Source organism: Natrix helvetica (assembly GCF_964273705.1).
Source record: "Natrix helvetica genome assembly, chromosome: 4".
NCBI lineage: Eukaryota > Metazoa > Chordata > Lepidosauria > Squamata > Natricidae > Natrix > Natrix helvetica.
In genome coordinates this window covers 166,590,367-166,614,976 of record NC_138550.1, presented here as the reverse complement: position 1 = coordinate 166,614,976, position 24,610 = coordinate 166,590,367, and the positions used below count along the sequence as shown (strand labels likewise).

The following is a 24,610-nucleotide window of genomic DNA, read 5'->3' as shown; positions in this document are numbered from 1 at the left end:
TTTGTGGCAACCCCTGAGATATTGGAAGACTGCTATCATGTCTCCCCTAGTCCACCACCCTTCACAGCCCCCTCTGCAGGGGAGACGCTGAAACCTCAGCCTACCCCGCAGGGCTGTTGTCAGGGAGGGAGGGAGAGAGGAAAGAAGAGAGAGCGAGCTGTGGAACGCTCCTTCGCCGCAAGGAAGGTCGGGGGAGGGGCGAAGAGAAGGAGGAGGCGGGGCCTCTGCTCCCCTCGCGCCTCGTCCACCCCCGCCCTCCCGAATCCCCCCTCCCGCTTCTCGCAGCCATCTTCGCGCGCGCGTGCCGGCCTGGCGGGTGCGCGCGCCGTCTCCCAGCGTGCAGCGCGCCGGGCGGGGAGGAGAGGGGCGGGGCGGGGAGGCAGAGACTCTGAGGCGAAAAGGGGGAGCGGCCTGGAAGCGGCCGCCAGGAGCTGTGGCTGAGGAGGAGGAGGAGGCGGCCGCCGGGCATCATCCCTGAGGGCGCGTCTCCCTCGCCTTGGCCGCCCTTCCTTCTTGCCTGCCTGCCTTCCTTCCTTCCTTCCCTCAGTCCGTCCGTCCGTCCTCGCCGCCTCACGGACACACGCGCACACACGCGAGCGCACAGCTGCACCGGTGAGTGAGGGGAGAGAGAGGGAGCGTGTGAGGGGAAACCGGGAGGGGGGCGTGAGTGAGAGGCGGCTGCGCCTTATGGGTCCGAGAGACACGGGGTGGGGGAAAGGGGCCCGGCACGTGCGGTTGAGGTGAGGGAGGGGCTGCCCTTCTGGCGTGTGGGGTGAGGGGGGGGTGAATGGAAAGGGGGTGAGGGGGGGGCGCGACGGGAGGAGGGAAATCCCTCCGCCTTCCCTCCAGGGAAAAGAGGCGGGCGGGGGGGGGCGCGGCGGAAATGCGGACCCTTGCCCGGGAGGCAGGGAGGGCGGTGGGTCCGTCCGCGCAGGCCCGGCTGTGCCTGGTCTCGCCCCCCCACCTCCGCACGGGGCTCCGACCCGATCTGAAGCGGGGCGAACCCGGACCGCGTCCCCCTCCGGCGCTTGGGCAGACGGAGCGGAAGCAGTTGAGGTTTCTGCGGCGGCGGCGGCTCCTCTTCCTCTTCACCGCGGAGACTTTCTGGTTCTTGGAAAGTGGCGGCCGGGGACGGTCGTTGCTTTTCGAAGGAAAAAATAAATAAAGCCCTGATTTGCCCTTGGCATCCTCCGGATTATCCTCCGGGCCAACGGGGAGAAAGCCACGAGACCCGGGTTGAAACTTAGCCTTTGACTCCCTGCTTACCCGTCCCTTGGCTTCCAGCCCTGCAAGCCCCGCTTTCTTGGATCTGAACCCGGTTTCTCTCTGGTCCTGCTTGTCTCGTTGCACGGTGGGTTGTGTATTAATAGGCCTGCTGGTATTCCCCGACTACAGCCGTTTAGTGACCATGAAGTCACATCGGCAATGAAAAAAGTGACTTGTGGTGGTTTTTCACACTTAACGACCTTTGAGGCATCCCCGTGGTCAAAATTCAGAGGCTTGGCAATGGGTTCCTACTTATGACCGTTGTTGATGTGTCCCTGGAGTCATTATGATCCCCATTTGTGACCTCCTGACAAGCAAGTGTCAGATTCACTTAACAATCAGGTGACTAACTTATCAACTGCAGTGATTGGCTTAACAGCTGTGGGAAGAAAGGTCTTACAATGGGGCAAAGCTCACTTAAATGCCTCACATAACAACAGAAATTTGGGCTCAAATGTGGTCTTGTCAAGGACTACCTGTGTTTTGTGGAAGGCATCCTTCCCTTCCCTGTTCCATTCCAAATGCTGTGGCGCACAATACAGGTGGTCCTCCACTTACCACCACAATTGAGCCCAACATCTATGATGCTAAGTGAGATATTTGTGAAGTGAGTTTTGCCCCATTTTATGATTTTTCTTGCCACAGCTGTTTAAGTGAATCATTGCAGTTGTTAATAACCTGGTTGGTAAGTGAATCTGGCTTCCCGATTGACTTTGCTTGTCAGATGGTCGCAAAAGGGACCATGAGCTTGGGATATAGCAACGGTCATAAATATGAACCAATTGCTGAGCATCTGAATTTTTATCACATAATCAGGGGGATGCTGTAATGGTCGTAGCTGTGAAAAATGACCATGTCACCTTTTTTCAGTGCTGTTGTAATTCTGAATGGTCGCTAAATGAACTGTTGTAAGTCAAGCATTACCTGTATTACCTGGACTACTTTGTGGAAAGTACTTCCCTTTCCTTCCCTGTTTTATTGCAAATGAACACAATATGCACATGATATAAACGCTGGGCACTTTTACAGTTGGCGTAAGATCCCAGTCCAGATAATGCTGTATAGTAGAAATGCTATCGGTTGTGATTTTGCAGAGCATTGTTGGTGATGAACATCTGTACTGCAAACTTTCCAATCCCCTTTCCCACCCTGAAACTCACATCTGGAAGTAGTTTAGATTTTCTTTCCCCTAACAACATCCTTAAACAATAACCAGTATATACATGGCATGATTAAATTTATAAACAGATTACTTAAGCTCACAAAAGAAAGGAAGGTAATATTAATTTGCTCAGTCGTGTTTTCTGGCAAATCTCATTCTAGTTATGACGAAAGATGAATGATTGCTTCCTTGCCCTTATCCTCTTCCCTCTGGACTCAAGTCAGCTTATTCAGTTTGTCACAACTGCTTTCATTTTTGCTGAAGGCCTGATACTACAACTCTTGGCTTAAATCTTAATGGTGCTGGGTCTATATATAACTTAGCAAGATGTCACTTGTTTCCATTGTGTACCTCTAACGTAGCTGTTTGTGTATTCAGGATCCTGTGATAGAAGCCATTATCTGTGATTCTCCCTCTCTTTGCAATTCTTAGGGCTTGTTTTGATGCAGCAGCTCCTCCATCTTTCTGAACATTCAAGGCAACCTCCACCTTTGCTGGGAGTTAACAGATGCCAGCTACAATTTGATTTTAAAAACCCTAGCCATCATTTATACAAAGCAGACTGTCAGTGAATAAAGGTTAAGAGAGGACACAGATGTCCTCCATTCCCCAGAAGTGCTCCAAGTGCCAGACAGTATTAGGCATTTAATGAACTGAATGGGGAATTGGTGACCCATGCTACTTTCTGTGTTGATATGGGCAACAACTGCACCTGCTAAAATTCCCTTCTCTGCACCACAACTAATTAAGTATTTAAGAGCTTTTGTTTTTGATTGTACCTGGTTATCTTAGTCCAGTGGTGATGAAATCATGTCCTGTTTGGTATTAAGAGCCAGTTTTAATAATTTCAAACCAGAAGAGGCTAAATCTTCGTGTCTTCTGAGGAGACATTCAGTTTGCAGCCATTTTAATCATAAATGGTAATCCTTTTCTATTTTTGTTTTGATAGACAAGCTGGGGAATTTTCTGAATGTTGATGTAATCTAACAAAGAAATGCTTTGCACACATTTTAAAATTATTTTAGCTAGATTAGCATATTTTAAACGTTAACCTAAATTTATAATGAATGCTGGCAGAGTTTACTGGTGAAGAACTATGAACTTGTAAGAAGCCAATTTGGATAATGATTTAACTTCCTAGAAAGGTATTGTTTGTACTGGGATATCCTGTGGTTATGTGAACATAGGATCTCTTGCCCTGTGTGTAATCAACTAGAGATTGGGTCAGTTTGTACATAACAGGAAGCCATGGATTCCTGCTCTGTGAGTGAATTGTGGTTATACTGTAGCTCCTTCTTTCCTTTTCCTTCTGTTTTGCATGCCAGGGAAGGAAATGTGAAACTTACAATTTCAAATAAATCATGTTTCCTATAAAAACCAATGTGCAGAAATTACGGTTTGTTTAAACCAGTTTCAGAGTCTGCCTCGTTTACTGAATTTTATCCAGCCACAGAGCTCTGAGTTTTGGTATAACAGTTGCAACATGATGTTGGAAGCTGGAAAGCCATGTTTTCTTGACTTCTGATTCTTGGAAAGGAAGGATGTGAGCCTGGGGTTTATTATGTCTGGATTGGATCATTGCAGTAAAACAGAATGACAGACTATCATGATTGGGCATTTACTTTTGAGCTTGTTGAAGGGAGGGATAGAATCAACCCGTAGGACCTAGGACTGTTTCCATATGCCACAGAAAGACAAGTTTCTAAAAGTAAGGATGTTTGAGCTAAGTCTGATGACTTCACACACAGATTTGTGCAGTTTTTCTTATAGTAACTGTCATATAAATTTTGGAGATTTTTTGAGGGAGGGAGGTGTTCCTCCTAATGTAATCTGCAGCTTTGGCATTCCTGATGGTTTCCCATACAAATATTAGTTTGGTCTAACTCTGCTTAACTTGCAAGGGAAGGCAAGTTGACCAGATGCACACACAATCAGGAGAGAGAATACTTTAACATGACCTAGTGTGGCCCTCTCGGTCTCATAATTTGCATATCACATCTTATCTTTCTAGTGTGGTGGCTGAAGGGGAATGAGGGTTTTTCTAGTTTTTCCCATTTATAATAGCCCAGGTAGCTGAGGGCTTTCTTATATTATCATTTCTTTTGTACCCACCTAAATAACTGTCCCTTTCCCAGGTGATTGGGAAGATAAATCTATAGCTTTGCTTTTATCATTTGAAAGTTAATCCAAAACCATTATGATATTTTATAAATGCTACTTTTTCTTCTCTTAATGAAAAGTATTTTATTATCAAATACCTGTGCAGAAGTTAATTGTATTTTTGCAGAAGCAATTACTGAATTGAATAACTTTGCCAGTGCATTTTAATAATCAAAGGCAACAGTTTTAAAGTCCCGTTGTCATTGCTCAGTCTGTCTGTTCTTAGTAGACTTACAAGACACAATCTATTAAGTCCAGTTCTGAATGCATGCAGTATTTACTTCTTTTATCTTTCAGATGAGCAATTTTAATTTTCAGACTAGAGGTTTTTTAATCCTTTCTTTTGAGCAAGCAACATCAGTCAGCATGAAACTTTAAATTTGGTTTTTCATACTTTTGCTTTTTAAATTTTCTCCCATAGTTCCCTTTTTTGTATAAGAGTATGCATGGAAAGTGCTAAAACATCTATATGAATATCTATATCTTTCCTTCCTTCCATCCACACATCCATGAGGTATAAAGGTATTGTCTTGGCAACATTATAAAGAGAAGATTAAGAGGCATAGATAGGAGCACTTCCTATTCCTAGCTTGGTACTAAAAACTTTCTTTGTTTTTTTAGTGGAAGAGGAAAGAAGAGCCTGCCTAATACTGAGTACCTTTGCTTCAGTTATAAAGCTGGAAAAACTGGAATGAATTGATTGAAACTAGTCCAGGGACAATGAAACAAGTTACATTTGTTTGTGGTCTAGTGGATAAAAAAGATTCCCCAAACAAATTAAAAAAGTTTTCTAATGCCAAACTGCTTTTAAGTAGAAACAGATCCCAAAAATTCCTCTTTTTCCTAACTTTGAGATACTGCTGATTCTTTCTTTTTGGGGGGAGGGGGCGGAGTTAACAAGTTACCCTTGCTTTATATTCTGTTTTTGTAGTAAACATTTTCCTCTAGTTTTGACATACTGTGAATTGTAGACTGTAGAAATGACACTGTACAGGTAGTCCTCAATTTAAGACTACAATTGAGCCCAAAATTTATGTTGCTAAATGAGGCATTTAAGTGAATTTTGCCCCTTTGCACACACTTTTTTGACACAGTTGTTCAATGAATTACTTATTTATTTATTTATTAATCCAATTTATAGGCCGCACCCTCTCCACCAAGGGACTGGGGCGGGACTGCACTTATTCAGTTAGGAACACGGTTGTTAACTGAATCTGGCTTCCCTATTTACTTTGCCAGACAGAAGCTCGCAAAAGGGGATCGCATGACTCTGGGACACCGCAACCATCATAAATACGAGCTGGTTACTAAGTGCCTGAATTTTGATCATGGGGATGCTGTAACGATCAAAAGTGTGAAAAACAGTTATGTCACTTTTTGCAGTTCCGTTGTTACTTTGAACAGTCATTAAATGAGCTGTTGTAAGTGGAGAACTACCTGTAAATGACACTGTAGCTGGCAAGGGTATGAATATGAAAAGGGAAGCACAGGGAATGCAGTGCATATTTTTTTCTTTGAGTGGCTTTGTATTTTTCTTTATGACTTGTCTTTGCTTCTGGTGTCAGCAAATTGGTTAGTCAATGATAGTTGATGATATATAACAAAAATACCAATGTTGGAAATATTATAGATTCATTTTCAGTTTCTGTATAATTTCAGAGAATCTCTGACATTATATTAAAGCGGTGTTTCTGTTTTCTATAGTTTCAGCTGCTTAGAATCAGAATTTTCAGATTTGGGGGGGGGGGGGTCCATATTGAATTCTACCTTAAATTTAATCACAGATGGGATGTAAATTAAGGCCAGGTAAATAGAAAATATTAGGACTTCGGATACATTTGCAGTGACTTCAGAAACATATAGGGTTTCCTGCCAGGCCTGGGGGTTGGACTAGAAGACCTCCAAGGTCCCTTCCAACTTTGCTATTGTATTGTATTGTATTATTGTATTGTATTACCTTTGAAAATGCAAAGAATGCAATACAGCTGTGTGATCTCAGGGAGATGGACCCTTGCCTTAAGGTGGTGCAGGCAGGTGCTACCTTCATGCCTCTCTATGCAATCAAAGCATTTTTTGCCTTTACCTGGTAATTCTAATTTCAGGGCCCCTGAAATTATGTAGAAAAACATAACTGATTGAATAGTTTCAGTTTTGAATAATTCATTGAATAATTGAGAAGAGCAACAAAGATGATTAGGGGACTGGAGACTAAAACATATGAAGAATGGTTGCAGGAACTGGGTATGTTTAGCTTAAGAGAAAGAAGGACTAGGGGAGACATGATTCCAATATCTCAGGGGTTGCCACAAAGAAGAGGGAGTCAAACTATTTTACAAGGCACCTGAGGGTAGAACAAGAAGCAATGGGTGGAAACTAATCAAGGAGAGAAGCAACTTAGAACTGAGGGGAAATTTCCTGACAGTTAGAACAATTAATCAGTGGAACAATTTGTCTCCAGAAGTTCTGAATGCTCCAACACTGGAAGTTTTTAAGAAGATGTTGGATAGCCATTTGTCTGAAATGGTATAGGGTTTCCTGCCTGGGCAGGGGGTTGGACTAGAAGACCTCCAAGGTCCCTTCCAACTCTACTATTGTATTGTATTGTATTGTATTGTATTGTATTGTATTGTATTGTATTGTATTGTATTGTATTGAATAGCTGTTTGTAAAAAGTGCCATCATACTGAACTCACCAATTGGGGTCTTTATTTCTATTTTTCTAAATGCATTATATAAAAAGTAACAGGGCTGTTAATTTATTTTCTAGCCTATAAATACTTCATTCAGCATAATAAATTGAGACAGTATATCTCTTGTATTTTTTTCTGTATGGCATATTGTATTTCTCTTTGTGGAGAATGCCTGAAAAGTTCCCATTCTTTCCAGCTTGCTTTACAAAATGGGGTTTTAGAAGTATTCAACAGTGGGAAGCTAGGACAAACCTCTTTCAGGATTATATGATAGGTGCTATATGTTTTCTATTGTTTAATTTGTTTTTTTTATAATTTGGGATAATGTTAAAGTTTGAATAGTATTTATTAGGAAAAGTTAGCCATGAGTGAAATCTGATTTTTCCCCCCTTATTATTTAATTATATATAGCTAAAATTAGATTTTCTTTGTGTGGTTTCACCTTTGGAATGCTTCCAATATCTATAGCCAGCTATTTAAAATAAATAGATTGTACACTACTAAAAGTAACTTGCTTGAAAAGATGTTATGAAGTCTTGGTGACCGGAGGATTACTTCATTCAAAATGTAAACGTCAGTTTTCCTGTTTAGTTACTACAAAACATACAATTCTTCGTAAAGCCCAAAGAAAGAAATGAAATACGGAAACAAGGCTTCTTGAGAAAAAGGTATACTGAGTTCAGAATTGTGTCTTCTCTGCTGGTGAAAAGCCTTGTCATCTGCAAGTCATTATGAAGAAGTTGCATAATATGTGTTCAAGCTTAAAACTCTCTTCCATACGTTGTTTTCAGAGCAAATTTTTCTGAAAAAAAAATCAACTTGTGATGGTTTTCAAGAAAGCATGTTGGCGATCTTATGGAAAATGGTTTAAATCCTCATGAAATGTGTAAATCATTTATTATATTTATATGGCTGCAGGGTGGTTAAAAATCAATGATTTTTTAATTAAAAAAAATTAAATCATTTTAAAATCAAATTTATTTTAATAAAATGCTTTTGGAGTAAAATCTATCTAGTTTTCTATTTGAGATATGTTAAGAATTTAGTTTATTCAGAATGAAATGGAGCTAAGTTATGTAACATGAGGCTGTATTTTCTGCAATATTGGGGCTGTTGGTGGGTCAGAGGAGAAGCTGCTGCGGGACAGAGATGACAGTTGCTCTTTAAAAATATGATTTAAATCGAGTTGATTTAAATCAAATCCACCCTCTATGTCTGCCCATGTATAAATTGACATATGACTTTGGATGACTAACAAACAATCCATTAAGATTGTCCAGACAAAAACAGCACGTCACATTTGGGGTAACTCAAAGGAACACAATTATCACCAAGTTGGGTTCACACATTGCCAGGCCCCACTGGCCAAGCGAAGAAGGCTGCAAGACTTGTGACAGTTTTCAGGATTCAAATATTAAGAGAGATTGGTTCCATAATAGAAAAAGCATGCTTTCCGAGTCCTTTTGAATATTATTGTTTGATAGAAATGACCCGGAGCAGAACAAACAGAATAACGTGGAGACAAAGAGTCTTGCAAATAACCTTGTACTAAAAAGAGATTATTTGTTGCTCATGGTTGAAATGAAGGGGTCCTTGGTGCCTCCGAGCTTGTTTGTTTTCTTGCAGACATTTCATTACCCAAACTAAGAACATCATCAATGCTACTCTAGTTACCTAGTTTGGGTAATGAAATGTCTGCAAGAAAACAAGCAAGCTCAGAGAGTATCAAGGACCCCTCAAACAATTTTGTGCACTGAAAAAAGCCTTATAGATGAATCTTGAATTAAATCTGGAAGCCCTACTAGGAGCCAGGGCAGCTCACAAAATAACCGTGTTATATGGGTGTACCAAGATATACTCATAAGTACCTGTGTGGCTGAATTCTGGGCCAGCTGTAGCTTCTCAGGTCTTCATGGCCAGTCCAGTACATTGCACTAATCCAGACGTGGGGGAGGGATGAGAAATCCTGAGTAACTGTGAGAAGGATCTCCAGATGGAGAATAGGTGCATTTGACATATACATGAACGTATGCAAAGACTCTCTGAGTCATCGTTGCCCTTTGCTCTTTGAACAGGAGCTGATAACCTTCTAGAACAGGGGTATCAAACTCAATTTCGGTGAGCATCAGTGTTGTGTTGGGCCTCGGGAGACAGGATGGGGGTTGCCAGCTATATGTCACTCATGTCAGGGATTCCTGTGGTGGCCTGAGAGCTCTGCCAGTGAAAATGGGATGTTTCCAGGATGGACCTGCAGGTCAGATCTAAGCACCCTGCGGGCCGCATCTGGGCCTTGAGCCTTGAGTTTGACACTCCTATTCTAGACGGACTTCTAAACTGCAAACCTACAAGGCTGCCCACTATCACCGTTACTTTTTGTCTTAACATTAGAAGTTTTAAACAAAGATTAGAGAAGAAGAAGAAATAAAAGGAATGAAAATTAAAAAAGAAGAATACAAGTACAAGCGTTTGCAGATGATTTGGTTTTTATTCTTGAAGACCCATTAGAGACAGCATTCAAATTGTTAGAGTAGAGGAGTACGGAAAAGTAGCAGGCTTGAAAATAAACAAAGATAAAACAAAGATTTTGACAAAGAACATACCATTAAGACAAAAGGAAGAGTTGGCGGAAGTTTTGCAGATTCAAGTCAAAAACAAGGTTAAATACTTGGGGATGTACTTATCAGCTAGATGCAGCACTCTTAAGGAAGACAATTATATTAAACTGAAGCAGCAAATTGCGACTGACTTGATGAAATGGGAAAACCTACAACTATCAATGATAGGAAGAATCTCTACAATTAAAATGAACATCTTACCTAGAATCTTATACCTGTTCCAGACAATCCCAATCAGATTGGGCAAGGCCTTTTTTGAAGATCTAAACAAAATAGTTTTGAAGTTTATCTGGCAAGGGAAAGAAGCAAGAATAAAACTCAAATTGCTACAAGATGCTAAAACAAGAGGAGGATTGGGTTTACCTGACCGGGAGTTATATTACCAAGCAACAAATCTGATGTGGATTAAGGAGTGGATAACACAAAAAAATTCTAGATTATTGAATGTAGAGGGTCATGATTTACTGTTGGGATGGCATGCTTTTTTATGGTATAAGAGAACTAAAGCACATGGTTACTTTAGAAGACATTATACATGGGAGGCTTTGCTATTAAATTGAGAAAAGGTTAAAAGATTAAATTACTTAAAAACTCCATTGAAGCATTTTCATATCCAATAATACATTAAAAGGAACAAACAGATATGTTGAAATATTGAATGCAGAGGGTGAACTCAAATCTATCCAAGTTGAAACAAGAAGGAATAGAAATGAATTGGTATTCATATGTGCAGATACACTCTAGATATAATGAAGGTAGAAAATCAAAAGGTCTTTACAACAAAATGACTGAACTAGACAAAATTTTAACAAGTACTGATGAAAAAGTAATTAAAAAACTATATGGATATTTATTAGAGGTTAAACTACAAGAGGAACAAGTTAAAGAAACTATGATAGCTTGGGGAAAAATTTTTGGACATGGGATTGAGTTAGAGAAATTGGTGAAATTGTGGTCTCAAAATTATAAAATGATAATGTCAACTGCATATAGAGAAAATTTGTATAAGATGTTTTACAGGTGGCATCTACCCCCAACGAGAATTGCAAGAATGTCTAAGAATAAATCCGAAAAGTGTTGGAAATGTCATCAGACATCGGGCTCGTATTACCACATGTGGTGGACTTGCACTGAAGCCAAAAGATACTGGACTAAAATTCACATGTGGTTGGAGAAAATGATACACAAACACGGAGACCTTAAACCAGAGATTTTTTTATTGGGAATCATACCAGAAACTTACAATAAAGACTTGAAATATCTGATTGTAAACGTTTTAACAGCAGCTAGAATCATATTTGCAAAAAACTGGAAAAATGAAACAATACCAAAACAGGAGGAAGTTATTTGAAAGATAATGGAGTGTGCTGAAATGAGTAAATTGACATTTGAAATTAGAAAACAAGAAGATGAGCAATTCTATAAGATATGGGATTTGTTTTATCAGTGGCTTGACAAAAAAACCTGGAAATGAAAATGTTTTATTTATGTTTCAATTGAAGGAGATAAGTGATAATACAATCATGTTGTTAAATAGATTAATAACGATACAATGAAAGACTGACATATATATGAATTGAATAATTTAGAATATTTTGTTTTAAAATGAAGGATAAGGATAATAATGAATCTATGTATATTTGATAGATTAGTGATATTACGCATAACACTAAATAGTGATGTATATTATAAAGATATCTTGCTGTTGATAAATAGTTTAATAAGGAAGTAATGAAAAATTGGTACATGTATGAAGTGAATATTTAGAATACTCTGTTTAAAAATGAAGGAATAACATTTCTGCTTGAATGTATGATGTACAAGGACAACAATGAACATAAGCATACTTGATGGATGATTGGCGGGATTATGCATAATCGAAAGTAGTGATGTATAAACATAAACAGTTGGAAAATTCTTTTACACTATAAAAATAATCAGAATGAGATAAGTGATTACATAAAGGTATATTGTTATTAAATAGACAATCAAGGATGCAAGGGAATTAGGTTCGCTGAAAAGAAATATTAACCGTAATTGAATATATGATGTACAGTGAAAGTGAGGTACTTAGTTATATTAGACGGAAATTTTGTAATTGTATACAATTGAAAATATGGATGCACAAACGCTTGTAACCAAACAACATGCTGTATGGAATGGATGAGAGTTTTTTATGTTGTCTTTTATGTTTTAAAAAATAAATAAATAAACTGCAAACCAGTGGTGGGTTCCTGCTGGATCGCACCGGATCGCGCGCGCTCCCTTTCAGCGCTCCACCTGGCTTGCACGCTCCCTTTCAGTGCTCCACCTGGCTTGCGCGCTCCCTTTCAGCGCTCCACCTGGCTCTCGCGCTCCCTTCCGGCGCTGAAACCGGAAGTACAGTCTTGCCCCGCCCCTGGCGAAGCAACGACGCCTGCCTGCGCTCCACCAGCTCGGCTGGGAACGGAGATGTTTCCTCAGCGGAGCGGAGCGCCTGAAAAGACTTTTCAGGCGCTCCGCTCCGCTGAGGAAACATCTCCGTTCCCAGCCGAGCTGGTGGAGCGCAGACAGGCGTCATTGCTTCGCCAGGGCCGGGCAAAACTGTACTTCCGGTTTCAGCGCCGGAAGGGAGCGCGAGAGCCAGGTGGAGCGCTGAAAGGGAGCGCGCAAGCCAGGTGGAGCGCTGAAAGGGAGCGCGCAAGCCAGGTGGAGCGCTGAAAGGGAGCGCGCACGATCCGGTGCGATCCGGGAGGAACCCACCACTGCTGCAAACCTACTCTGTTTGAAAGCATACCGCCCAATTTAGAACCTCAGACCCTGATCGGGGGCATAGGAGTCCCGAACCCACAGCTACTCAGTCTCTTAGGCTTGAGCAAATTACTCCTCATTTGTTTATCCACAGCTTCTAAGCCCAATTACCTGCCCTTTCCTGGGAGGTTTGGGGAAACATGTGGATCTAGAACACAGCATCCTCGGGACCATATATATTTCCCATACAACTAGGAAATAACCATGTTTTAGACAGCTTACTGGATTTGAGGCCAGAATCTAACTCAGAGTGATTCTGAGCAAGTTTGAATATTTCTCACAGGGTGTTCCTCTGGCCCAAATGCTAAGCATCCAAATTTTGATTGTGTGACCCTGGAGATGCTGCAACAAATCTATGACAGTTCACTGCAGCCAACTTGCCACGGGGCAGGAGTTACACTAATATCAAAGAAATGGTGGAATAGAATCATTAAAGAATGAAAAAGGAGGGACGGAATGAAATGTGAAAGTCCAAAATTAAAATAAATGTTTATTTATTTTAAATAATTAAATTGAATTGTTAAATTGTCCTGCAATGAGTTGTCCCATGGCGAATTAGCCGTAACGAGTTGCTTCATTCCACGGCCATAAGTCACTTTTTTCAGTGCTTTTGTACCTTTGAATGGTCAGTGAATGAATGTGTCAAGGACTACCTTATTTTTTAGAGTATAAGATGCACTGGGAGTATAAGACGTACCAAGGTTTTGAAGAGGCAAATTTAAAAAAAAGTAGGTGGAGGGATAGAGAGGGAGAGAAAGAGAAATACAGTAGGTAGGTAGGGAGAGAGAGTAGTTAGGTAGGTAGGTAAAGGGAGAGAGAGAGAGAAATAGAGATATACAGTACATAGGTAGGGAGAGAGAGAGTAGGTAGGTTGGTAGGTAGAGGGCTAGAGAAATAGAGGGAGAGAAATACAGTAGATAGGAAGAGAGAGAGTAGGTAGGTAGGTAAGTAGGTAGGTAGATGTTTCCAGGTGTACAATCGCTGACAATCTGCAGCACCTAAGACTTTCTTTTTGCTGGCACAGCACTTGATCAATGTAATTCTCATCAATCAGTTAAAGAGCTTTCCAAAAGGGGAAAAAAAGTTTTTGCATTCTGCAAACCTCCCCAAAATAGCCTGTTTTTTGCAAAAAAGAGCCCATTTTTTTTACAAAAAGTCATGAATAGCCTTGGGGGGGGGGGGCTTGCAGAGTGATCCTGGTAGGGTGGAGGGCCAAAAGCAAAAAATGGCCCGTTTTCGTGTCAAAAAAATTGCATGCATAGCCTTATGGAGGCTGATAGAGTGCTGCTTGGAACTGGGGGAGGGGAACGCCCCGTGTTTTGCTCATTTCTGCCCTCCCCAGACCCCAGGAGCTCTCTGAAAGCCTCCATAAAGCTATGCACGGACATTTTGGTGAAGGGGTGGGGCTTCGGGAGACAAAAAATGCTGTATTCGCCAAATTTTCAGCCTTTTTTGAAGCAAAAAGGTGCATCTTATACTCCAAAAAATACAGTGCCTGTACTTCTATACTGCATGGAATGATGTCCATGGAATTGTTTTCAATTTCAATCAGATAGAAATTTGAAAGGGGAGATGGTGGGTAGAAACAACAATGTGGGATATTGACGCAAATGTTTATGAGAGCCTTGCTGTTAATGGTCCTTCAGGATATTTCTTTTTAAAGAAGACTTAATAGAGACAGCTTGAGGGAATGGCTAGCCAAGAGGCCAGAGAAACCAAGGTCAGTGTAGAAAATGTAACTAAACCAATTAGTCATCTCTTTTCCCCCTTTTTTTGTGAGCAGTGAAAGTTAGGTCATCGCAAAGTACATAACAGGCAAGACTTTTACAGATTGCAACAACCATCAGATCTCAACAGATTTCAAACATAGGAAAGTTCTATAAAATTTGATGGGTTTTCCCTGGAAATTGCAACTGCTTTCCAGAGGGAAAAAAAATCATCTCCAGATTTGTGGAGATTGCTAAGACTTCCTGTTTCTCTTCCAAGAGAGGAGAGAGTAGATTAGGTAATAAATTCTAATTATTTCTTTATGGTAAAAGACCAGAGACAACATACAGCAATAAGCAAGTAAAGAAAAAGAGAAAAGTATTGATTTGGATAGTAAAACATAAATCTTAGGTGATGTGGTGTTGGTATTGTAGGTTTGAGGCTCTTCTGCATTTATTCTTCTTAACGTCATTAACAATTCAAAAAGGCAATTAAAAATAATCTATGCTATTGTAATCCATGGAATAAAGAAATAGACATCCAGGCAAATACAATTAGAAAATCAGCAGTAAAACTATGCAGGCTTGAAAAATAGATTTAATAGATTGGCAAATTAATTAATTAGAGGTGGAAAATATTAAATCATGTAGCTAAACAGTAAGGATGAAATAGAAACATCTATTGTGTGATTCATACAACATTTCAGAGATTCCGTTTTTAATGCCGTCACATAGATACTAAAAAATTGGGAAGTAAACTGGTGAATTTCTATAGCACACGGGTGTCAAACCTGACGGGTCGTTGCCGTCACATGGCATTTTGTGACGTTTTTCCCATTTGCAGAGCTGAGCTGGGCTGGGCGTGGCCTACGTGTGATGCATCCGGTCTGTGGACCACCAGTTTAACAATCCTGTTATAGCAGGATGGGCTTGTGATGATAGTATATCAAGAACATTGCCTTTCGGAATTACAAAGCCTTCACCAGTGCTATGAAATGAGATTCTTCCTGTCTAGTGTGGATAATGTTATTCATATGACCACTCATTTGTTTAACCTTTAAAAGGATGTGGAGGAAGGAAGCATATTGTGATTTTGACCCATCTCTTGCTAGCTTATTTTTAGGCTGCTTCTGAGAAATAAATAGTTTCCTTTGGATGTGTTTTGGTTACATGCTATAACTAACATGGAAAATACTGAAACTGTTATTGTATTGATCATTTTATGATGCTAACTGACCAGTCATTAATATGAGATGGGAGACTATGCAAGTATAGTAAATAAATTAAACCAAGCTATTTAAAATGGATAACTTGTACTATTAAGCATTGCTTATTTTTGTAGAAGTCTTTTCCATTTAGCTCAGTAGAGAAGCTTCTTGCATTCAGCCCCTTGGCCCATCCTGCATTTACACAACTTCTACTGTTCATAAGGTAGCTGGTCAGTTCCTCATGCCTTGTATGCCATCATCTATCTTTTTATTTTAGAGGGCCATTCTGCAGTGCATATATTTACTCCTGAAATATTTGAACGTAGAAATAGTAACAGTGGCTGTAGCAGAGCAGGGTAAGGAACTGAGTCATAATTGCAATTGCTTTGTTACTGATAAAAGTGTGTAATAGAAAATGAATAAACCACTAAAAAGAAGTCTCCGCGGAACTTCAGTTTTTCAGACTGGAGGCCAAAACCTGACTTTTCCCCAGAACTGCTTGGGAAATGCAGCTTGGAAATAGCTAATAGTAATGCATCGCCTCCCTTCCAAAGAAGGCCATCATTAACTTTAAACTGATTTGACACAAGGTTTTTTTGTAGAGTAGGGCGACTCTTGTATTTATTGGTTTTGTGTAGTCTGCATCAATTTTATGGGCCTGGATTCATCTGATGACAAAATGGTTAAAAGAGTGATTGCTGGACTAAGGATATAATTTCATATTAATTAGGTTTTTAATGATCAGGTTACTCAAGTTGTAAATTATTGTAGCAGTTTAATGACACCTGTGTTACAAATAGTGTGCCTGTAGATGAATAGAGACAGGTGTGTTATTAACAAGGAGGCTTTTGTTGTCAACCAAAGAATAAAGCTTTTCATATTATTCTCTGATTCTGTCTTTTAAAATGTTTATTATCTAAAGCTAAAATATAGGCTTTATTTTATTATCTCCTTTATTGATATAATTATGGATATCAAAACTGAGTTATTTTCACAAGCATTGAATGTGTAATTCTATAGTATCCTTACTGAATACTTTAAAAACCTGTCTGGGATTACGGTATGTGGTATGGTAAAGTCTCCATTTTGAGTTCGGCTTCTGGCCCCTCTGTGGACGTGTCGTTTTCTTTATGAGGTCAGCCAGGTGTTGCCACCTGTTAAGAAATGGGGTACAACAGGGCTGTTTCACAAAAGTGCACTGGCATGAGGAAGCACGCCTCCTTGAAACATTATTAAAGTCCTTTGGAGAAAGCTTAGTTGCAGCTGTTTTGAAGGCTTTCCCTGATTGTCTGCATATTATGTGTCCATTCAGACACCGCATCCACTGGGACCGAGCCTGAAGTGTGGATCAAAGCAGTCGGTGTGCAGATTTTCAGAGCATGTGGCTGCTTTAATGCTCCAAGGAAGAATGTTTCACTGATGTTGATGCAATTTATGAAATACTGTACCCTGTTCAAATACTTTTATAACACTTCCCTACAGCTTTAATACTGAAGCCAGCCCCTTTGTGCTTCTTTTTGCTGGGAAAAATCAAGGTTCAGAAACATTTCAGTGAATGAATAAAACTCACATTACTAGCATTAAAAGGCTTTTGTAACCTTTTGATTGTTGACTGCTGTGCTGAAAAAATGGACCTGTATATAAAATATTTTCATATTATTCACAACAAAATCCAGGTTAGAAATAATGAGACTTATGGGTGAAGCAATTTAAATTTGTAGCCTTTTATCTTAATTGATATTAATCACACAAAAAATAATTCTGGATAAGCGACCTAGTTACTTTTACTTTTACTCCTGGAGTGTGGGAAAGTACTATAGCGTATGTATTAAAGCTGTTCACATTGTATTCTCTATAGATGATGATGGGATTGTTGAGGAATTAGGTATAAAGGACTTTGAATATTCTATTGTTATCGGTAGCAAATATTACCATATTTTTGGGACTATAAGACGCTCCAGACTATAAGATGCACCTAGCTTTTGGGGAGGAAAACAAGAAAAAAAATCCACCTCTGCCTCCCAGCAATTTGCCTCTTTGCAGCAAACAGCAAACAGCCTGTTCAGCTTCAGCACAGACTGATTTAGCAGGAGCAGCTGATAGGTGGTTGGATCAGACTCCCGGAATACGGACAATCAGCTTTTCCAGGTGGCAGGGATTGCCACTGCCTATCACCGCCAAACAGCACGCACAGAAAATCGGACACACGGAGGCCGAAAACAGGGTGTGCAGAGGCTGAAAATGGGGCACATGGATGCTAAAAAATGGGGTGCGCAAAGGTGGCAGCAATCCCTGCAGGCTGGAACAGCTGATCATCAGTATTCGGGAGGCCGATCCAACCGTCAATCAGCTGCTCATGCTAAATCAGGCTGTGCTGAAGCTGAACAGGCTGTTTGCTGTTTGCTGCAAAGAGGCAAATTGCTGGGAGGTAGAGGCCAAAGGGTGAAGGCTGGCAGGTGGGTGGGGCTTTAGCAACATTAGCGCTATAAGATGCAGAAGGCGTTTCCACCCACTTTTTGGGGGAGGGGGAATGCATCTTATAGTCCAAAAAATATGGTGCATTATTTGTATACCATTTGCAGAAGACATAGAAAGTACTCCTCTCCTGTGCGCTGCATGGAGAGTCCGAGCATGGGACATACCCAAGCATGGGTTAATTCTGTCTGACTGCCCTGGACTGAATTGAAAGATCTTTAGCCATGCCTCTGCTGCTGGCACCTCAGATTTTTTCAATTCAGTCTAGCCCAGTGGATGTGTTCTAATGTGGTTCCTGAATTACCAATTACTTGGACTCTCCAAACCAGCCTGTCTTAGTTATTTCTCCTTATTCTTACCTTCCCCTTGTAGAGAGCAGATTGGTGAGTGTTTTAAAACTCCCCCACCCTTTCCTCATCAACGATCACTTAGCCGACGTGCCCTGGGTTTTGTTTGGGTGCGGGTGGCCGTCAGGTGGCTGTGGGCCACAGGAGCGGGTCGGAGTGCTGACACCCTCACAAATCCTTAATCGAGCTCAGCGGTCAGTGGTGCGAGGATCCAGCCATTTGCGCTATCGTCATGTGGCTGCAGCGGCTAGCTAGTCCTCAAGCTTTCCCTGTGTTGCGGCAGCCATTTTCTGAGCACCTTGAAGATGGCGGCCATTTTAAATGGACTAGTTTTCCTGCCTTCAACGTAATGGCCATTTTGATTCAAATTAGAAGCATTGGACATTGGGAGGGACCTTGCGTTGTTGCAGCCGCCCGAATAGCGTTGGCCTTAACAGATTGCCGCAGGAGTCTCTGTGTCCGGCCATCCTGTGGGTGATCTCCACAGTAATCAGTGGGTCTCCCCTTGATTGGTGCGGCAGCGGAGTTTGTGACCTACCAGAGGTCATACTCCTCAGCTTGCCTCAGCTTGTCATCTGCAGTGCGCTGGGAGCCTCAAGCTCGCGGAATACGGACATCGTCTGCAGCTCTCATCAGCTCCACCTCTCACCAGGTCTTTACACCAGCCCCAGTACAGCAGGTGGTGAGTCAAACGAGTTTGACCTGTGCCAGCTAACACACCAATCCTGTCATGGCAGAGCGAGTTCCTGATGAATCAGACCAGCCGGTTTCTTCAAGCAGCAGGGGGTTTGCCAGACAGGCGAGTAAAGTGGCTTCAGAGGCCCTCAGCAAGCATCATCAGGCAGGGGGCAAAAAGCAGGCCAAGGCCCAGGATAAGGTGGCCCTCAGGTGCCAGAAGGCGCTTGAGAGGCAATTTGCGAAGGCTCAGCGCACCTCAACAGCAGCCCATTCAGAACCATCATCTCGGGCTCCACCTGAGGTGCCAGTTCCTGTTGCCCTCAAACCCCCCATAACTGACAGGACGAGGGACAGGAGTTCTCACCTGATGTATCTCTAGTGTCAGTTGGTTCTCTCAGGCCATCCATGATGGACAACACAGATCTTTTTCATTGTCCGCTTGAGACTGAGGAGGAGCTTCCTTCAGTCATGCCACTGGCTCCTCAGCAGTCCTTGATCCAGCCCTCTAAATGGGCCAGGCCTGCAGAGGATCAAGGGCCCGCATTATCTCCTGAAATGCAAGAGGTGATAGCTAGGGCCATATTCTAGGGCATTGTGGAAGGTCTCAAGCAGCGATTCAAACGCCCTAGCAGGTCTAGGTCCGATAGGGTTTCCCCGCAAGAGCCGACCCAGAGGTCAGCCTCTCCTCATTCTTCACTGGATAGTGAAGACTTGGCTGTGGACGAGGACGTCTTACCTGAGCAGGATTCTCCAATGATGGGGGTGTTGTACCTGACAAGCCAGCATTTGTTGGTCTCTTTAAACATTATTCCTTCAAGACTATTCTAAGTAAGGCCAAAGCTGCCACCTGTTTAGGGGTTTCTGCTCCTGACCAGGCCACAACTGACCCATCGGATCCCAGTGAAGAATTCTTTGAGGAACCTGTCATTCCTCAAGAGATAGTGCCAATTCCCAAATTATTTCTGAATGTGGTACAGCGCCAGTGGGCCCAACCAGGCACCCTCACCATGCCTAGCAACAGTGACAAGAAGCTCTATACTGTGGATTCCACCTTGGAGGATCCATTAAAACTGCCTCAGGTGGATCCACCAGTGCAGGCCTTCACATCTTCCTCTGTCTTGCCGCCCGACCTTCTAGAGGGTCTGAAAGGACAAGAGGTCGGAAAAAGCATGTCACAAGACCCACCAGGTGGCTGCCTGGGCCATAAAGACGGCCACCTCTGCCTCTCTTCTCTGGCTTTGTCAACTTTCCTCTAAACTGCCAGTGGGCGATACCAAATTGAGACAGGAGTTAAACAAGATCTTAGCAGCAGCAGAATACACAATGGATGCCACTCTTAATTCCCCTAAGTTTGCTTCTAGGGCCTTAGCCTCCAATGTCACCACCAGGCGGCTCCTGTGGCTTTGCCACTGGAACGCTGATATGAGGTCCAAGTGGAAGTTGACCTCAGTGCTCTTCAAGGAAGCAAAACTCTTTAGGGAGGCTTTGGACCCGGTTCTCATTGAGAACAAAGATAAAAAGAAGGTCATGCCTTCTGTGATCAAGAAGGTGAAGCGTAGAGGCTCTGGCTATTTCAGAAAGCAGTCCTTTCGTGCCCCTGAAACATCCACTAGCACGGGTCAGTACAACCATCCATATGTCCAGGGATCCGATTGGCCCCCAGGACCGTCAGCCATTTTGGGATAGGGGCTGACAACAGTCCTTTTCCAAGCTTCCTTTTCGTGGCGGATCAGGCTCCAGGCCTTTCTGTCACTACAAGTGACGATCAACAGATGGCTCCCATTGGAGGCCGCCTGCAGTTGTTTCAGGCCCAATAGGAGCAGAGCACGTCAGACCAGTGGGTACTACAAACCATCCGACTGGGTCTGACCCTGGAAGTCATCTCCTCTCCCCCTGCCACTTCATCCGCTGTCCCACCCCATCCTCCCCAGCCAAAAGGACCCTAATGGAGCTGCATCAGACCAGGAGATCTGCTAACATCAATAGATCTCAGAGAAGCTTACCTCCACATCCCAGTTCGCAGGGCTCACCGCAGATTCCTGAGATTTTATTACGAGGGCCACCATTATCAATACAGGGCTCAGCCATTTGACCTGTCATCGGCCCCGAGGACCTTTATAAAGATTCTAGCAGCTGTAGCAGCATCACTGAGGTCACGTCCAGTGCGACTCCAAGCCTACCTGGACGACATCCTCATTCAGTTGTCATCTTATCAACAAGCAGTCCGGGACCTGCAGGTGACAATGAGAACTCTTCAATACTACGGGTTCTCCGTCAACCTGGAAAAAAGCCACCTCACTCCCACCACCAGGTTGCTGCATCTTGGGGCTATAATAGACACTGCCAATTGCCAAGTCTTCCTGTCTCAGGAGTGGATTTCCAGCATCAGACGCCTGGCACACCAGGTGCGGACTTCGCGAAGTGTGCCCATTGCACTGTTGTCGAAGCTTCTTGGCAAAGTGATCTCTTGCCTGTCGATTGTGCCGTGGGCAAGGTTGCACTTGCAGCATCTACAGTGGTGTCTCCTGCCCCACCAAAGGGCCAAGGCCAGCAGCTCTCCTGTCTTGATTCCTGTTCCCCACAAGGTCCAACAATCCCTGCAGTGGTGGCAGTCCCCTGCACTGACCAAGGGCAGTCTCTTCTGCAAGCCAGATCGTCTGACCATCACAACAGATACCAGCCTGTTTGGATGGGGAGCCCAACTCAACAATCAAGTTATTATTATTATTATTATTATTATTATTATTATTATTATTATTATTATTATTATTATTATTATTATTATTATTATTATTATTATTATTAAGTTGCACAGGGCAGGTGGTCCGCCAGTGATCTCAAGCACAGCATAAACTGGCTGGAGGTAAAAGCCACGAGATTAGCTCTTCTTCACTTCCAGTCAACCGTTGAAGGTCACCATGTAATGCTACTCATGGACAATGTTGCCACCAAGGCACATGTCAACCGCCAGGGTGGCACCCAGTCCAAATCGTTGATGGCGGAGGCAGAATGCCTGGGGAAGTGGACAGAGAAGCACTTGTCATCTCTTCGAGCGGAGCACATCTCCGGGGTGAGTGACGTTCAGGCGGACTGGCTGAGCAAGGCCACTATCAATCACTCAGAGTGGCGCCTGCACCCAGACCTCTTCTTCAAAATGATACAGAGGTTTGGCCTTCCGTCAGTCGACCTATTCACCACTCCGGAGAACACGCATCTACCGCACTTCTCCAGATTCCGATCCCCATGAGCAGAGGGAGTCAATCCCCTGCTTTGCTGCTGGCCACCCGGCCTGCTCTACGAGTTTCCGCTGTTACCACTCCTTCCCAGCATGATCCGCAAGATCCTCTCAGAACAGGCAGAGGTGCTTCGGGTAGCACCTTTTTGTCCCAGATGGGCATGGTTTGCCAACCTCGTAAGCCTATCAATCACCAAACTCTGGAGAATCCCTTCAGAAGAGGTCTCTCTCAGCCAGGGGGCCCTATTCCATCCAAGGGTTGGCGGCTAACACACTTCATCGCCATGTAGTGGCGCTCACCACTGTCCTGGCCCCCAGCAAGCACCTTTCTCTGGCAAGTCATCCCAGGGTTCGCAGTTTCTTGAAGGGAGCCACCAACTTGAGGTCCCCAGTCGTCCATCGATATCCGACTTGGGAATTGAACATTGTACTTAGGGCACTGATCGGTCCACCATTTGAACCCCTCTGATCATGTAGCTTGAAACACTTGACTTTCAAAACTACCTTTCTCGTCACTATCATCGTTACGCGATGGTTCCATCAGAGCCAGGAGATCATCCTTCTGGACTTCTGTGCTTACCTGAGACATCCTAAAGAATGCAGATGGCACAAGCTAGACGTGTGCAGAGCTATTCGCAAGTATATTAAGCGTACAGCATCATTCAGGCAGTCGGAATCTCTCTTCATTTTCTTTCAGCTGGCCACTATGGATATAAAATCACCTCTGCCACCATTGGCCGATGGTTGCGCACTTGCATTGCCCTTGCTTACGAGCTTCAGTTCAAACAGGTATCGTGCAACATCACGGCCCATTCCACAAGGAGCGCCGCATCCACAGCATCCTGGGCGAGCCAAGCGCCCATAGAAGAAATCTGCAGAGCGGCAACGTGGGCATCACAGTCTCAGTTTGTGCAAAATTATAAATTTGCGTCCGCGGAAGCAGCGTTTGGGAGACGAGTCCTTCAGGGTATACATTCCACTGGAGAGACCATTGACTCGAGTACTCCCCGCCCTAGTGACATTTAGCTTGGGTATGTCCCATTTTTGGACTCTCCAAGCAGCACACAGGAGAAGAAGCATTGGTCTCCCGCACAGAGAACGGTCGTCTCTGTGCGGGAGAGTCCAACCCCGCCCTAGGGTCTCTCAACGCTTCCAGCTCCATCGATGTGATCTATTCCTGAATTTATGACTGATGTGAACAATTTTGACTTTATGACATATATAACGGAACCACTGTTGAACAGACTTACAGGTCCACGCCTTCATCGAAAAAATCTTAGGTGCCAGCACCAGAGGCATGGCTAAAGATCTTTCAATTCAGTGCAGGGCAGTCAGACAGAATTAACCCATGCTTGGACTCTCCCGCAGCGCACAGAGAAGAATCTTCAGGTAAGCCAATGCTTCTTTGTTGCAAATTAAAGTTTATTTGGATTTTGGTGGCCCAGATCTGGTAGCCTTACCTATAGATTTCCTTGAGCCATTTGCCTTGAGCATACAAATATTCTAACTGCTGTATGGAGTGTGAAGCTACCTGTGTTCTTGCTCTCTTGCAAAAGATAAAACTCAATTATATGACAGAAAATATTAATTTAATTGTCATTGGTACGTTAAAGGTTTTTTAAAATAATATTTTAAACAAACTACACTATCAAAATGTGTGCTATCTATGCTTGAACATGACTTTGGAAAGTATGAGGGCTGTTTCTACCAATTCCAATATTTTGAAAAATCACCTGCAGATTATTTGGCTCTTTCTTCCCTGGTTAATTGCTAAAAACAAACGATAGAAAGAGGGTGCACCTGCCCTCTGCAGTCCCCAACAATGTAGCAGGCTCCTCCATCCTAAAATATTCACAAATAAAAGGGCACAACAGATTACCCAGAGTGTGATTAGGAAAGAATGGTAACAAGGTCAAAAATTGCAAAAGAGCAAATCAAAGCATAGAACTTTTGGAAAAGATAATTGAACCATGTTGATGATGACTTTGCTCAGTTTAGATATTTATGATCACACTGCACATGGCCTTTCGTCCTATAAATTATGGAGTTTTCAAATGGCTTTTTTTTAAAAGAAGAAGAAGAGGAAGATGCTTGTTTTATATATAAAGGCAAATTGAATCCCCGGTTCAGCAGGCACCAGAGACATCCATATAATGCATGAGATTAAGCAATTAAGAAGAAGCAAGCCAGCATGTACTGATCATTTGCATGTCATCACTTCTGTGTGAATTTAAACACAGTCTTGCATGCACATGCACAGTTGTGTATCTTTGATGTC

At 42.8% G+C, this 24,610-nt stretch overlaps 1 protein-coding gene across 4 annotated transcripts in view; it reads left to right on the top strand.

The window, feature by feature from the left end:
• The first annotated feature begins 377 nt into the window (after positions 1-377).
• The window catches only part of PTK2 (protein tyrosine kinase 2), a 265,732-nt gene continuing 241,499 nt past the window's right edge, over positions 378-24,610 (top strand). For 2 of the 4 annotated variants that reach the window (XM_081951050.1, XM_081951049.1), the window contains exon 1: positions 378-612. The gene's annotated coding sequence lies outside the window, so the exon portion shown is untranslated. The remainder of the gene's footprint in view (positions 613-24,610) is intronic. The other 2 variants (XM_081951053.1, XM_081951051.1) reach the window with 2 other exon arrangements.